At 43.3% G+C, this 12,725-nt stretch overlaps 1 long non-coding RNA gene across 1 annotated transcript in view; it reads left to right on the top strand.

The window, feature by feature from the left end:
- The window catches only part of LOC112547099 (uncharacterized), a 32,694-nt gene extending 20,192 nt beyond the window's left edge, over positions 1-12,502 (top strand). Inside the window, exons 3-4 of the long non-coding RNA XR_012901447.1 lie at positions 10,922-11,296; positions 11,573-12,502. This is a non-coding gene — a long non-coding RNA (uncharacterized LOC112547099). The remainder of the gene's footprint in view (positions 1-10,921; positions 11,297-11,572) is intronic.
- The last annotated feature ends 223 nt before the right edge of the window (positions 12,503-12,725 follow it).

Below are 12,725 nucleotides of genomic sequence, written 5' to 3'. Positions count from 1 at the left end.
AAAGCTTCTTCCAAAAGAAGCCTGCAGTCTAGACATAGTCTTAGTGTGATTTGCTGTCCCATGTAGTGGCACTTAGACCGTTTACAGCAAGAGATAAGAACAAGGGAGCTCTACAGCCTAAGCTAAGAGACAGCTGGTTTTATAGCTTAAGCTGTAGAGGCTCCTACAATAAGCTCCACAGAGGCTTTAGGTTCAAATCTGCCCAGCGGCGATTACACATTTATTTGCTGGCTGTAGCTTTCCCAGCTGTCTTGGTGGAAGAATAATGATAGGATGGCATACAAGTAGGCTGCGTCTAGACTGGCAAATTTTTCCACAAAAGTGGCCAGTTTTGCAGAAAAACTTGCCAGCTGTCTACACTGGCCGCTTGAATTTGCGCAAGAACTCTGACAATCTAATGTAAGATTGTCAGTGTTCTTGCGCAAATACTATGCTGCTCCCATTCGGGAAAAAGCCCTCTTGCGCAAATGTATATGTGCAAGAGGGCCAATGTAGACAGCTAAAAACTGTTTTGCGCAAAAAAGCCCCGATGGCGAAAATGGTGATTGGGGCTTTCTTGCGCAAAACCGTGTCTAGATTGGCATGGACGCTTTTCCGCAAAAAGTGCTTTTGCAGAAAAGCGTCTGTGCCAATCTAGATGCTCTTTTCCGCAAATGCTTTTAACGGAAAAACATTTGCAGAAAATCATGCCAGTCTAGATGTAGCCATAGTGTATTGGCGTGTGGAGGATGGTGGGAAAGTGAAAAGGTTAGTGTTGGGGAGGACTTTAATGGTGTGTAGGAACTAAAACTAGGCAAATAACTGTGGGTTTGCTTGTTTGTTCCAGTTCAGTGGCAGTTCCACTACAATCTCCTTTTCCTCAGGTCATCCTGTGAATATCTAAAATAATTTGTGTCAAATTGGTAAGTAGTTTTTTTGTTGACAGAAACTACATTTTCTAACAATTGAACCCTTTGTCTCATAATTTCCACATATCCTTCTAACAGGGACAACAGGAGAGGGAGTTTGTCACTATTTGTGGGTATTCACTGAGTTGATCCTGAATTTGAATGGGATGAAAATGAGTGTGCTAAAACTTTTTCCACACTGGGACTCTGCCCTTCCTTTCCATACTGGCACTACTCCAGACTCTCTATCCCTTCTAGTTGAGCTCTAGCTGGGAATTCCATCCTATTTGGCAACATAGGAAGTCAAAGGTGCAATGTAGGTTCCCTAACTGAAGGGAAAAAGTAGGTCCCTCCAGCTCCTTTTGTCCTTGTTTTTATATATTTCATATCAAGCAGGAAGAAGATTACGTATCTTCTATTCTGCTTCCGCTTCTGTATTCCAGAAGCTACGGATATTAAGATTTTGCAGTCTTCTCAGTACATGACTACTATCAAGCTTCTTGGTAGGCAAACCCTCTAAAACAGAGCATTTTCTTGCACACTGCATGTTTTTCTTAGTTCACAGGCAAGGGAGGCTGCTTTAGAAAAAGAAGGCACGGTTCTGCAGCATGTCAGCATGTCTGAAGAAGACAGAGTATTTTTTGATTTGCGAAAGTGTTAGGCTATCAGCTCAAATTCAGGTGGCTTTAAGCAATTTTAATCAGATAAACTTACTTTATAAAATAACTCTAAAATCAAGCTGAAATTGTTAGGTCATACTCTGATCCTTTACCAAAGTAGTTCAATTGAATCCAATTTTGTAAAAAAAAAAAAATGCTTTTCCATTTTAACTGCAATGTCATCATGGAGTGTGAGAGTCTACAGGTCATATAAACGAAGAGGGTCAGAGGAGGGAATGTGGGGAAGAGTGTTCAGTACTTAAAAAAGATCGGAAAATGTGTGGCTTTGAGTAGGGTTTCATAATAGCAGTGCTTCAGCCAAAGTTCAGTTTGAAGGTAATGGAGGATAAAATAATCTCCCATTGAGGACTGCCCATGTGAAATGGCAACAAATGAAAGTAACAGTTTTTAAAACCACTGAAGCACAGACACCAAGTGCAATTTGAAGACTGGCCTCTCTGCAGATAGCTGGAGTATGATAGATGGAGAGAAGCAAGATTAGATTGATAGAAGTTGTAGAAGTGGCGTGAAGGGTGATAGATCATCACCCTGCTTGACATTGAAGTGAGAACAGTATATATTCATTTTTTTGGCTGCTGCTATCTGTTAATGTACTGGAGGGACAGAGAGAAAAAGCAGATCCCAGAAGAAGTCAAGTGGTAGTTGGCAACGCGTACTTGTGTTGATAGTGAGCTTTCATAATCTTTTTTCATGGCATGACTTTGCTGAGCTAAGACCTTCCTCTGTTCACAAAACTAAATTTAATTTGTACTTTATACTTTGGCACATAGTAACAGATTATCTCACATTCTAAGTATATCTTTCACCAGTCCAATCCCACAACTGGAATGAAAATTGATTTTAAAGTAAAGCTGCAAAGGTTTAGCATACATTCTAATCAAAAAGAGCTCTATTTCTGGTTAGCAGGGCAAATGCAATTTTTCCTCCCTGAAACACTTGTCGAGGCTAAACCAGGATCTCTGTTTTCCCAACCTTTCTGCTTTAGTTTTATGTTATTCTGCGCTCTCATCTAGTCACAAGGCCATCAATTCCTTACTCCATTTGTTATCATCCTACTTTTCTATTATGTACCTTGAGATAATGAGGATTCTTAATCACAGTAACATTGTTTTGCTAGCTTCTGAAAACAAAGTCCAAATGGCAGTGTGAGAAAAAATTGCTACATTGGATACTTTTCAAGTGCCTTTTCTTCCTTTGCCACTTTATAGTAATCATTTCACCAAAATAGTCCATATGGAATTGGTTTAATTGGGCCGCATTAGGTGCCAAGTAACCTTAAAGTTTGTCATTCAGAAGCTAGTTCTCTGGGTTTACCACCAAAAAAAGAAGAACCCCTACATTTAAGTCATTGCACAATTCATTTGCATGCAGTCGATACAGTGCCAAAGTGATGTGATGAATCCCGTTTTCTTTCATAAAATTTCCAAACTCCTGAGAGATGAACTATGAACCATTGTCACTCACAAGTTGTTCTGGCAGACCAAAACGACTAAAGATTCCACACAGTTTCTGGATAGTTCTCTCAGCAGTAGTGGACAACATTATAAAGATTTCTGGCCACCTGGAATAAGCATCTACCACAATCAAGAACGTGCTTCCTTCAAATGGGCTAGCAAAATCAATGTAAATATGTTGCCACCATTTTTCATACCAGTCCCATGGGTGTAGAGGTGCCAACTGAGGTGCATAACTCACCTTGATCATCCTGAATCTGCTTGATGATATGCAAGTTTTCCTTTTTGGTCCGCTAGTCCACAGACGTCTTTTTCTTTTGTTGCAGACACGCTCAATGTGTCCCTTTTCGCCACACTGTCGACACACTAGGTCCTTTCACAAGCATTCTGATGCATGGAGACTCAGCTTACTATAGTGGTATCATTCCTGGTTTCCTGCTGTTTTGTGGGTAGGTTCTTGGGATACTTTATGCACCCTAGGGGTCGCACTGAGGTACCACACCTCCCATGTGGCTACTTCCATGGAGACCACAATATCAACAGCTTCTGTAGAGTGACCTGGGCTTCTGTTAATAGCTGGTTCTGTATAAGCTTCACTGTGCAGACCACACACTAACTTGTCATGTATAGCATCATTTAACATCTTCTTACATTCACAGTGTTCCGCAAGCCTTTTCAAAATTGCTACAAACTGTATAACTGTTTTATTTCTTTTTGGTCTCTTTTGTGGAACTTATACCTTTCTGCAATTACCAGTGCTTTTTGGAGCATGTAACTCCAGGATTTCCACAATGTCACTCTAAGATTTGGTTTCTGGCTTAACAGGGAGCAGCAAACTGCGTAGCAGAGAGTAGGTCTTAGCCCCTACAATACTTATGAATATTGGTACCTTCTTCTCTTCCTTAATGTCATTTGTAATAACGAAAAGTTCAAAAGACTTATTATATATGTGCCATTGCTCTATAGTCTCCTCAAAAGATCCCAGCAGCCCTATGAACATAGCCATGCTGCTGCACCTCCTTTCTTTTTTGTTTCCTCCCAGCCCCTGGGCTTCACTGATTTTAATTTCAGTTTGCACTGTCAGTGTAACAGTCAGTTCTCACCCTATCTTCCAAAACAGCAAAAAGGTTTGTTTTCTTACACTGACTTCTACTTCTTCTATTGCTGGAGGAAGCACAGGCATTCCATCCTCGTCCCCACTTTGTTATACTCTTTGGAGCTGCTGAGTTTAGAGAGAAATCACTTTAAACACTGTAGGCTACGTCTACATAGCTAATTTTTGTGGCAGAAAATATGCTAATGAGTGACTCATTAGCATAAGTTGAGCTCTCATTAGCATATTTTCTGATGTTTCTTTTTGGACAAGGGGTGTTTGTGCAAAAAGAAGCAGTATAGCTGCTTCCATTTTGTGCAAAAGCCCCATTTTGTGCAAGATCCTTATGCCTCTCTGGGTTTTTTTGTGCACGACGGAAGCAGCTACACTGCTTCTTTTTGTGCAAAACCCCTTGCGCAAAAAGAAACAGCAGAAAATATGCTACTGAGATCACGACTTATGCTAATGAGCATAAGCATATTAGCATATTTTCTGCTGCAAAAACTCGCAGTGTAGACATAGCCAGAGAGAGGAAGCAGTTGCAATCTTCCCCTTTATTGCATAACACAGAACTAACTAGAACCAGCCAGAACTGTCTGGGCTGACCCCTAATGACCTAACATAGTTACTATACCAACAAAAGATCTATATGTATGACAACCCAATATACAACAAGTATCACTGGATAATCCATGTCTGGGTTCCTCGCTTAACTTATGTCTACACTGGTGGTACACTAACAGAAACAGGAAAGTCACTGCTTCTAGTTAAAAAGTTCACACTTTGTTTCTATTGACTCTCCTAGATTTCCCGAGCATCCTGCCAACTTGCTAGGACCAGCTGTCTTTGGTTTTAACACTTACAGGCAAGACAATTAAGGTTAGGTTTTAAGAGTTAAGAACTGTAAAAACATGTTAGTCAACTGAATGGCTAGAATATCCAGAAAAGGATATTGCCCACTCCATTCACCACAGATGTCAAAAGGAAAGTGTTAGTATCTGGTGTATTAGAGAATATTAAATTGAAAAGAGCAGTTTGGAGGGCGAGGACTCTTGGCACATGTCTACACTCGGAAATTATTTGGGAATAACTTATTTCCAAATAATAACTCTTAACATAATTATTTTGAAATTGCATGTCTACACTACAGGAAAGCCTCAAAATTAGTCCAAGGCAGGCTCCCGTCATGTGGATGCACTACCTCAACTTAGAGCCCCAGGAAGCACTGGGGAGTAATTACTTTGAATGACTTTGAGGAGTAGTTATTTCAAAATAGCAGGAGTGGGGCATCCACACTACTGCCATTTCAAAATAGCTATTTTGAAATAAGCATTATTCCCTGAGGAAAGCAGAAGTTATTATTTTGAAATAACCAGCCACTTATTTCAAAATAATGGGCTTGGTAGTCTGGACATTCCATTTGTTATTTCAAAATAAGGGGAATTATATCTTAGTAACTCCCTAGTGTAGACTAGAGTGGACCCAGATAATGGGATTAATGTGAAGAAGAAGAAGAAGAAGAAGAAGAAGAAGACATATAATGATTGCAGGAGGGAGGCATCTGGGATATACCACTTTAAGAAAGAGGGTGGGACAAGGTACAGAGGCGTGGACATTCCTGCAGATGCAAAGTGGGTCAGCTTGGCAACACTGACGCATCCCCCTGGAACCTGAAGAAAGGGATGAACAGGAGGGGTGTGTCTAGACTACAGGGTTTTGTCGACAAAAGTGGACTTTTGTCGACAAAACTATACCTGCGTCCACACTACCGCTGAGTTCTGTCGACATAACGTCGACAGAACTCAGCAGTTTTGTCGACGCTGGTAAACCTCATTCTACGAGGCATAGCTCCTTCTGTCAACAGAGTTTCTGTTGACAGAAGGTGTTATTGCATGTAAACTGTCCTTTGCGTCCACACTACCATGTCAACAAAGCAGCTTGCTTTGTCGACAGAACTCAATGTAGTCTAGACGCTCTAGGTCGACAGAAGTTTTGTCGACAGTGTCTGTCGACAAAACTTCTGTCGACAGAAGCCTGTAGTCTAGACGTACCCGAGGTGGCCTTGTTAAGGATGACTTTTTTGTGTGTGTTGCTTTTAGGATCAAGTTAGTACTTAGGTCCCATAGGGATTTTAATGAAAGGACTCTGGGGTTGTGGAGTATACACTGGAAATGATATTAAATTTGCTAATGTCAAAGATGCACCAAGAAGGCTGGGGGTCAATCATTTCTCCTCCAGATAGGGGGCAACCCCAAGGTCTGCACAATGGAGGCTTTAAGGACATACAGAATGATAATACCAGAGAGGGATGACTCCTTTTTTATGCACATTGGTGGGAGTCCCCTCTCAACATTCTGGTTTGTTACAATGGTGAGATAGGGACTGCGAAGGCTGACTCTTCCAGCCCGGGAGTTTGGTTCCTGCTTCTTCAGGATGGCAACAGCAGCTACATAACTGGATATGGGGGTGAGGGTAACCCTTCAGGCAATTGGGTGTTGGCATTCAGAAGCACACAGACATTATATGAGACCCTATACGGGAAGTCCGTCTTAAATTTTTATTCTGCTTTCATTCCAGACGTGGGAAGGTGGGCCACACAGATAGTGGTATGAATCTGCAGGCATAGTATTTTATGCTGGGTGCATAGGCAGGTGTACAAGTTGCCTGAGGGCTCACAACTGGGACACAGTGATGAAGCAGCTGGCATGGAAAGAGGGGCATCTTTTGGGAGCATCTCTACCTCTGGGGCCCATAAGCAGGCTCCAGATATAATTGTGGTGTACATAAGGAATATGTGTAGTGAGGCAGCCTTAATGATTAGAGCTAAGAGGGTCTTGGGGCAGATGTGGGAACTCTTTCCAGGAGTAAAAATCATATATTTGGATATACTAGAATGGAAAGTGCTGTGGGAAACTTTAAAGCCCCCTTCTGTCAATGGGGCTTGGAGGTATGTGAACAGGGAGATGGCCAAATTTATGGAAGTTAAAGGAAGGTTGTTATTTTTGCAGTTTAACATAGTATGTGGGGCACCAAAATTATTCAGGAAAGAAGGGGTTCGCCTGTTAGACTTGGTGGCTGATATTAAAAGGGGGTTTTAGGAGATGTCTGGGAATTCAGCTGGTAATGGGCGGGGGGGGGGGGGGAGGAGGGGAGCAGCCAAGCTAATTGCTGGCACTCCCTTGTGGCAGATGTCCAGTGCAGGTACTCTCAAGGGAATGGATACAGTGATCAGATAAATGGTTTCTTAAAGGATTTAAAGGAGGTCTCAGGTAAAGGAGTAGAAACAGTGTTGTTTCGGGGTTCCTTTGAGTAGCATGGCAGGATGCCAGCCCTTCCCCCATTCATGGCACACATTAACCCACATTCAAGGGCAGATTAAAGTGCCAGTGGCTGCTTGGTGAAGGACCAGTCTGGAAAGGGGTTGTTGTGGGAAGCTCTTCAAGTCGATATTGAAATAATCATTGAGTTATGTGCTACACACTTCCATCTGCTGGGTACTCCCAGGCAGCGAATAATGAAGCTGCAGCCTAATTAAACTATATCCAGTGTTTCCACCCCTTTTTCTGCTGTAACCAGGTGATGTAAAAATGGAACACTGCATGTTGTGTTGAATGCCCCACCATAATGGTCTAATCTGCTATTTTAGTCTCTTCATCAGAAACAATTTTCTTCCACTTTTCCCTCTTTTCTTGATTGCAGTATACAATGGAAAATTCTTTATGATTGTAAGTGGGTTTGATTCAGGGGATATCAATACAGTTGTGTCCAGTTACACTGGCAATCTGAAGCTAGTTGTGTTCATTTTAGAAACCAAGTTCTAATATTCATAATTTCTCTTTGTACAGCTATTGGCAATTTACTTGTTATTGTCTGTTCTGTCTTTGGTTTCTAATACTCTTCACAGGGGAACCAGTTAAAATGACCTGAGTTACAAAGGTCAAAGAAAGTAACTTTGCTGTAGTTTGAGGAACCATTGAATTCAGGTTCTGAGATTGGGCCCAGTCATTCCTATTATGGTGGGTTTTAAAAAAATCTGTAAGCACATCTGCATTAGGAATTGAACTAAGACCATTTAACACATATTCAAAAGGAAAACAGTTTTCAACTGGTAATGAACTCAGTCATTAGTGACCTGGTCTGAGTTTGTACTAACAACCTGGACAGGGAAGGCTCTTAATCACAATGCTAGTCTCCTTTAGAACCATTCAGTTACTCTTCCAAATTCCCATTTTTCTTAAAATGATGTGCAGTCTGTGGTTCTGGCTTGGTAGTTCTGGGTCAGAGTAATGCCTTATAATTTTGAAGACTTTTTCTCTTGTGTAAGAGGACCGACTGCACCAGGAAGCAAATAATTGAGCCTGAGAGTTTTGCCAATTAAAGACTGAGTAATGACTTCAGGATTTGGCCCAATAATAATGAGCACTTACACGCTACTTTCCATTTTCAAAGTGCCGTACAAACATTATCTAATTAAAACAAATGTGGCTAATTAAACAGTCAACCCACATGCATTTCTGGTGAAATAAAAAACAAAGATGACAAATTAACCACACTGTTCACCAAACATTTCTCTTTGTGGACTGCAGCTGATATTTGGAATGGAAACAGTTCGTCCATCCCCAATATTTTGAGCTAGATTGTTTTTCTTTTACATAAATAAACTGAGTGCATATTATTTAAGGAGCCCTGTTTAGTAAGTTAGTGTGTGTTACAACAAATTAACTCTGGAGGTTATGACAAATATCCTCCATAACATTATTAAGTGAATTAGCACAGGAAATTTTAGCAGTAGCTTTTAGCAGCATATGGTACAGAATTTTAATGTACTTTATTTTTTAAAAGGTTAAGTGTTCCTCCAAGCCCACTCATTTTGTTATCATTCCAAAACAAAATAGAGAACTTTCTTTTTCCAAGCTACTTGTTTAGTCAAATATTTTAATATAAGATCTGTTGCTTTCATAATCCTCCTCCTAAATGAGCAGTCAATACTCTGTTTAAACTATTCTTGTTTTAAATAGCATGTTGCTGAGTATAGTGAACAACACACATTAGTGGAAAAATGTGTGAGGCAAGTGCTAGTCCTAGAGGATATTAATTTAGCTGGTTCCCAAGATGTACAAGATAATCATTGTTATTGAGGCATTTGTGCACAGCTTACCTATGTTTTGCTATAAAAGTCTGATGGCCTTGTGTAATCAGCCACCTGACTTATGCACAAAATGGCTAAGCAATTCATGTTTTCATGTATTCCACTGTTATTACAACATAATACTGTGCTTTTAAAATTTATGTTATAAATCTAACATTTAACTTAGGAAAAAACAAACATTTTAGTTATACTAAGTAGCCCTTCCCCTACCCTGTCATGCTTTTCCTCATCATGCCCAACTTTTGGTGAAGCAAGTTAGTTCAGGTCCCATTATCAGATGTTAAAGACAATCAACACACTGTTAATCAAGCACTGGAGTCTTGATATGTATAACAATGAGGAGATTCTTATTTTGTCACATTTCATTGGCTGGAAGAAGTTGCAGGTATTGAGAATGAAGGGAGAACCTGCAGATATGCCTACAGTGGGTCTGCAATCAAGTCTCCCAGCCTAGGTCAACAGACTCGTGTTAGCAGGGTTGTGCTGCTGCTATGTAAACATTGCAAATGTGGCTGGACCTTGGGCTTGCAGATTTTTTTTAAGGATGGAGTGTATGGATAGAGCCCAGACTTCATGGCTGAGTTGCATTGGGAACAGTGGGAGGCTCTGGATTCAGTAATTCTTTTCTGGGGGATCATGGAGCTGTCTTGGCCATGCCTCCCTCAACTCTCTCACAGTGCACCATTCCTTCCAGATTGATCATCCTTTTGTTTCTCTACTGCTATTTTGTGCTTAGCCTGTTTCTTTTGACTCCCTGTTCCCTGATCATGTTCCTCTCAGTCTTACCTCCCTACTGATCTGTCCTTAAGTTTGGCCAGGCATTGTTTTCTTTATGCTCACTCCTTCCATGGGCAAGCCCATGCTGGCTGGCTGAGCAACGGCAGGAGGCACATTGGAAGCAGAAGAAAGAGACGCAACTTTCATATTAAGAGGGCTGCAGCTGGGGGAATCCACTCCTAGTAAAACTCTGCTTAGTCCCAGTAGTTCTTCCAGATGCTCTAGTTGGTGTTGAAACAAGCAGCCAATAAATGGAGAGAACTCCCTGTAGTGATTTGGCTTTTTTTGTGAAATTAAATAAAAACTAAAACTAGAATTTCAGACACTTTTGTTTGAGAGAGAGCTTTTCCTGTCTTAAACAGAGGGGCTACGTCTAGACTGGCATGATTTTCTGGAAATACTTTTAACGGAAAAGGTTTTCCGTTAAAAGTATTTCTACAAAAGAGCATCTAGATTGGTCCTGGAGTTATCGTTAGAACAACGCGCTTTTGCGGAAAAGCGCGTCTAGATTGGCGGTGCGAATTTGCACAAAAGCAGAAGCCTGGAACCATTTTGAAGAGGGCAAAATGGCACCAGCCCTTTCCGGGGGCGGGGCTGGAGCGCCGTTCAGACACGTGCTTAAAGGGGTCTCACTGTTTGTCTCCTGCTCCGCGTGTTAGGACCTCTGGCAGGGACTGACAGCCATAGCAGGTTTGGTGGTTGCCCTCTGACTTTTGGGGACACCACCCTTTTGCCCCCTACTGCTTTTTCCTGGTTTTGGTTTCTTGTACCCTGCTCTGTCTGCCATGGAGCCATGGGTGGCCATGTGCCTGCTCTGGCCCCTGTCGGCCATTTTCGAGTGCCTGCAGCTGGTGTTCCAGGCTGGTGCCCTTGTCTTTCAGGACCAGGAGGCAGAGATCACCTTCGACTCCCTCACCAGGGAGGCCATGCCATTCCTGTGGCATCAGCACCCCACCATGGAGAGGCCACTCTGGAGATTGGACACCAGCACTGACTGGTGGGACTGGATGGTTCTTGGGCAATGGGACGACCAGCAATGGCTCCGGAATTTCCACATGTGAAAACGGACGTTCCTGGAGCTGTGTGCCTGGCTCACCCCCGCGCTACAGAGAGCCACCACACGGTTGCGTGCACCTATCCCCATCAACAAGAGGGTCGCCACCGCGCTATGGAAGCTGGCCACCCCGGACAGCTACCAATCAGTGGCACAGCAATTCGGGGTGGGAAGATCCACCGTGGGTGTCGTCGTAATGGAGGTAAGTCCCAGGGGGAGTGGAGTGTGGGGAGGGTGTTGCACTCTATGCCCAGGGGTAGCCAAGACTCAAGGCTGGGTCACCCAGGGGTTTGGGCTGTCCCTCCCTTGCACAGGCCTGCTGGTGAGGGGGGAGGGCGTGGGGCGAGGGGACCCTGGTGTATGTGTGTGTGTGCGTGCGTGAGGACAGAGGAAATCACGGGAGGAGGCCCAAGGGAGCGCACACTCACCCCTGTCTTATGTGATGTGTTCCCTTGTGTTTCTCTGCATCCTTCTGCAGGTCATCCATGCCATCAATGATGTCCTGCTACCAAGAGTCATCTGCTTGCGCGACGTGGACACTACGCTGGCCAGCTTCGCTGCCCTTGGGTTCCCCAACTGCGGGGGAGCCCTGGATGAAACCCACATCCCCGTCCGGGCCCCGGAGCATTGAGCAGCCCATTTCATGAACAGGAAGGGGTACTGCTCTATTGTTCTCCAGGCCCTCGTGGACCACTGGGGCCGTTTCCTGGACGTCTACGTGGGCTGGTCCAGCAGGGCACATGACGCCCGCATCCTCCGCAACTCCAGACTCTTTCGCAGGCTGAAGGAGGGCACCTACTTCCCCCGTTGGGAGTTGACTGTTGGGGATGTGCCTATGCCCATCTGCGTCATCGGGGACACAGCCTACCCCCTGCTGCCCTGGCTAATGCGGCCCTACACGGGGCAGCCGGACCAGAACCGGGCCCAGTTCAACGACCACCTCAACCGGGCTCGAAATCAGGTGGAGCTCACCTTTGGCTGCTTAAAAGCCCGCTTCCGTTGTTTGCTCACCCCTTACTTCCTCCCAATTGTAAAGCGTCGGTTCCAAGCACATCGGCCATCATCATGAATGTTCGTTGGGTGCGTCGGACATAGGGTTTTTCTTTTTAGTTTAGGCTAGGTTTTAGGCCACCATCACCTGTCCGAGCTGTCCCGAAGAACAGGAAGAGGATTCGTGGTTCGTACGGAAGGCTCGAGTCAGCGTACCCGAGTCCAGTCGTCTTCGAGGGATCTCCTGGCTGTTCCTCTCCCGAGGCCTGGAAGGACCAAAGGATTGAGGTTGCCAGCAACACTACAATCGTTCCCTGTGTCTAGACTATGTTACATATTCTTTTGTGTGTGTCTTTAAACCTTTCTTGCTTGCTTATTATCTATGTTAATATAGTTGTGGTTTAAATTTTACTTAAAAGTGTCAGTATTTATTTATGCGCCACAAACCAATGAGCACTTAAAGGGACGACCAGTGCTAGATACAGAATTTGGTGTCCGCATTTTGTAATCCTCTTAAATTTAGTTGGCTAATTGGCATCTCAAACCATTTGTTACAGTTACCTCGAGTAACACAATAACCAACACAGTTTTGTTTTCAACTGAAAAATTGTCTGTTTTTATTTACAAAGGGGAGGGGGAGG

The sequence above is a fragment of the Pelodiscus sinensis genome, chromosome 1 (assembly GCF_049634645.1).
Source record: "Pelodiscus sinensis isolate JC-2024 chromosome 1, ASM4963464v1, whole genome shotgun sequence".
Taxonomy (NCBI): Eukaryota; Metazoa; Chordata; order Testudines; family Trionychidae; genus Pelodiscus; species Pelodiscus sinensis.
This window is presented reverse-complemented; position numbering and strand designations above follow the sequence as displayed.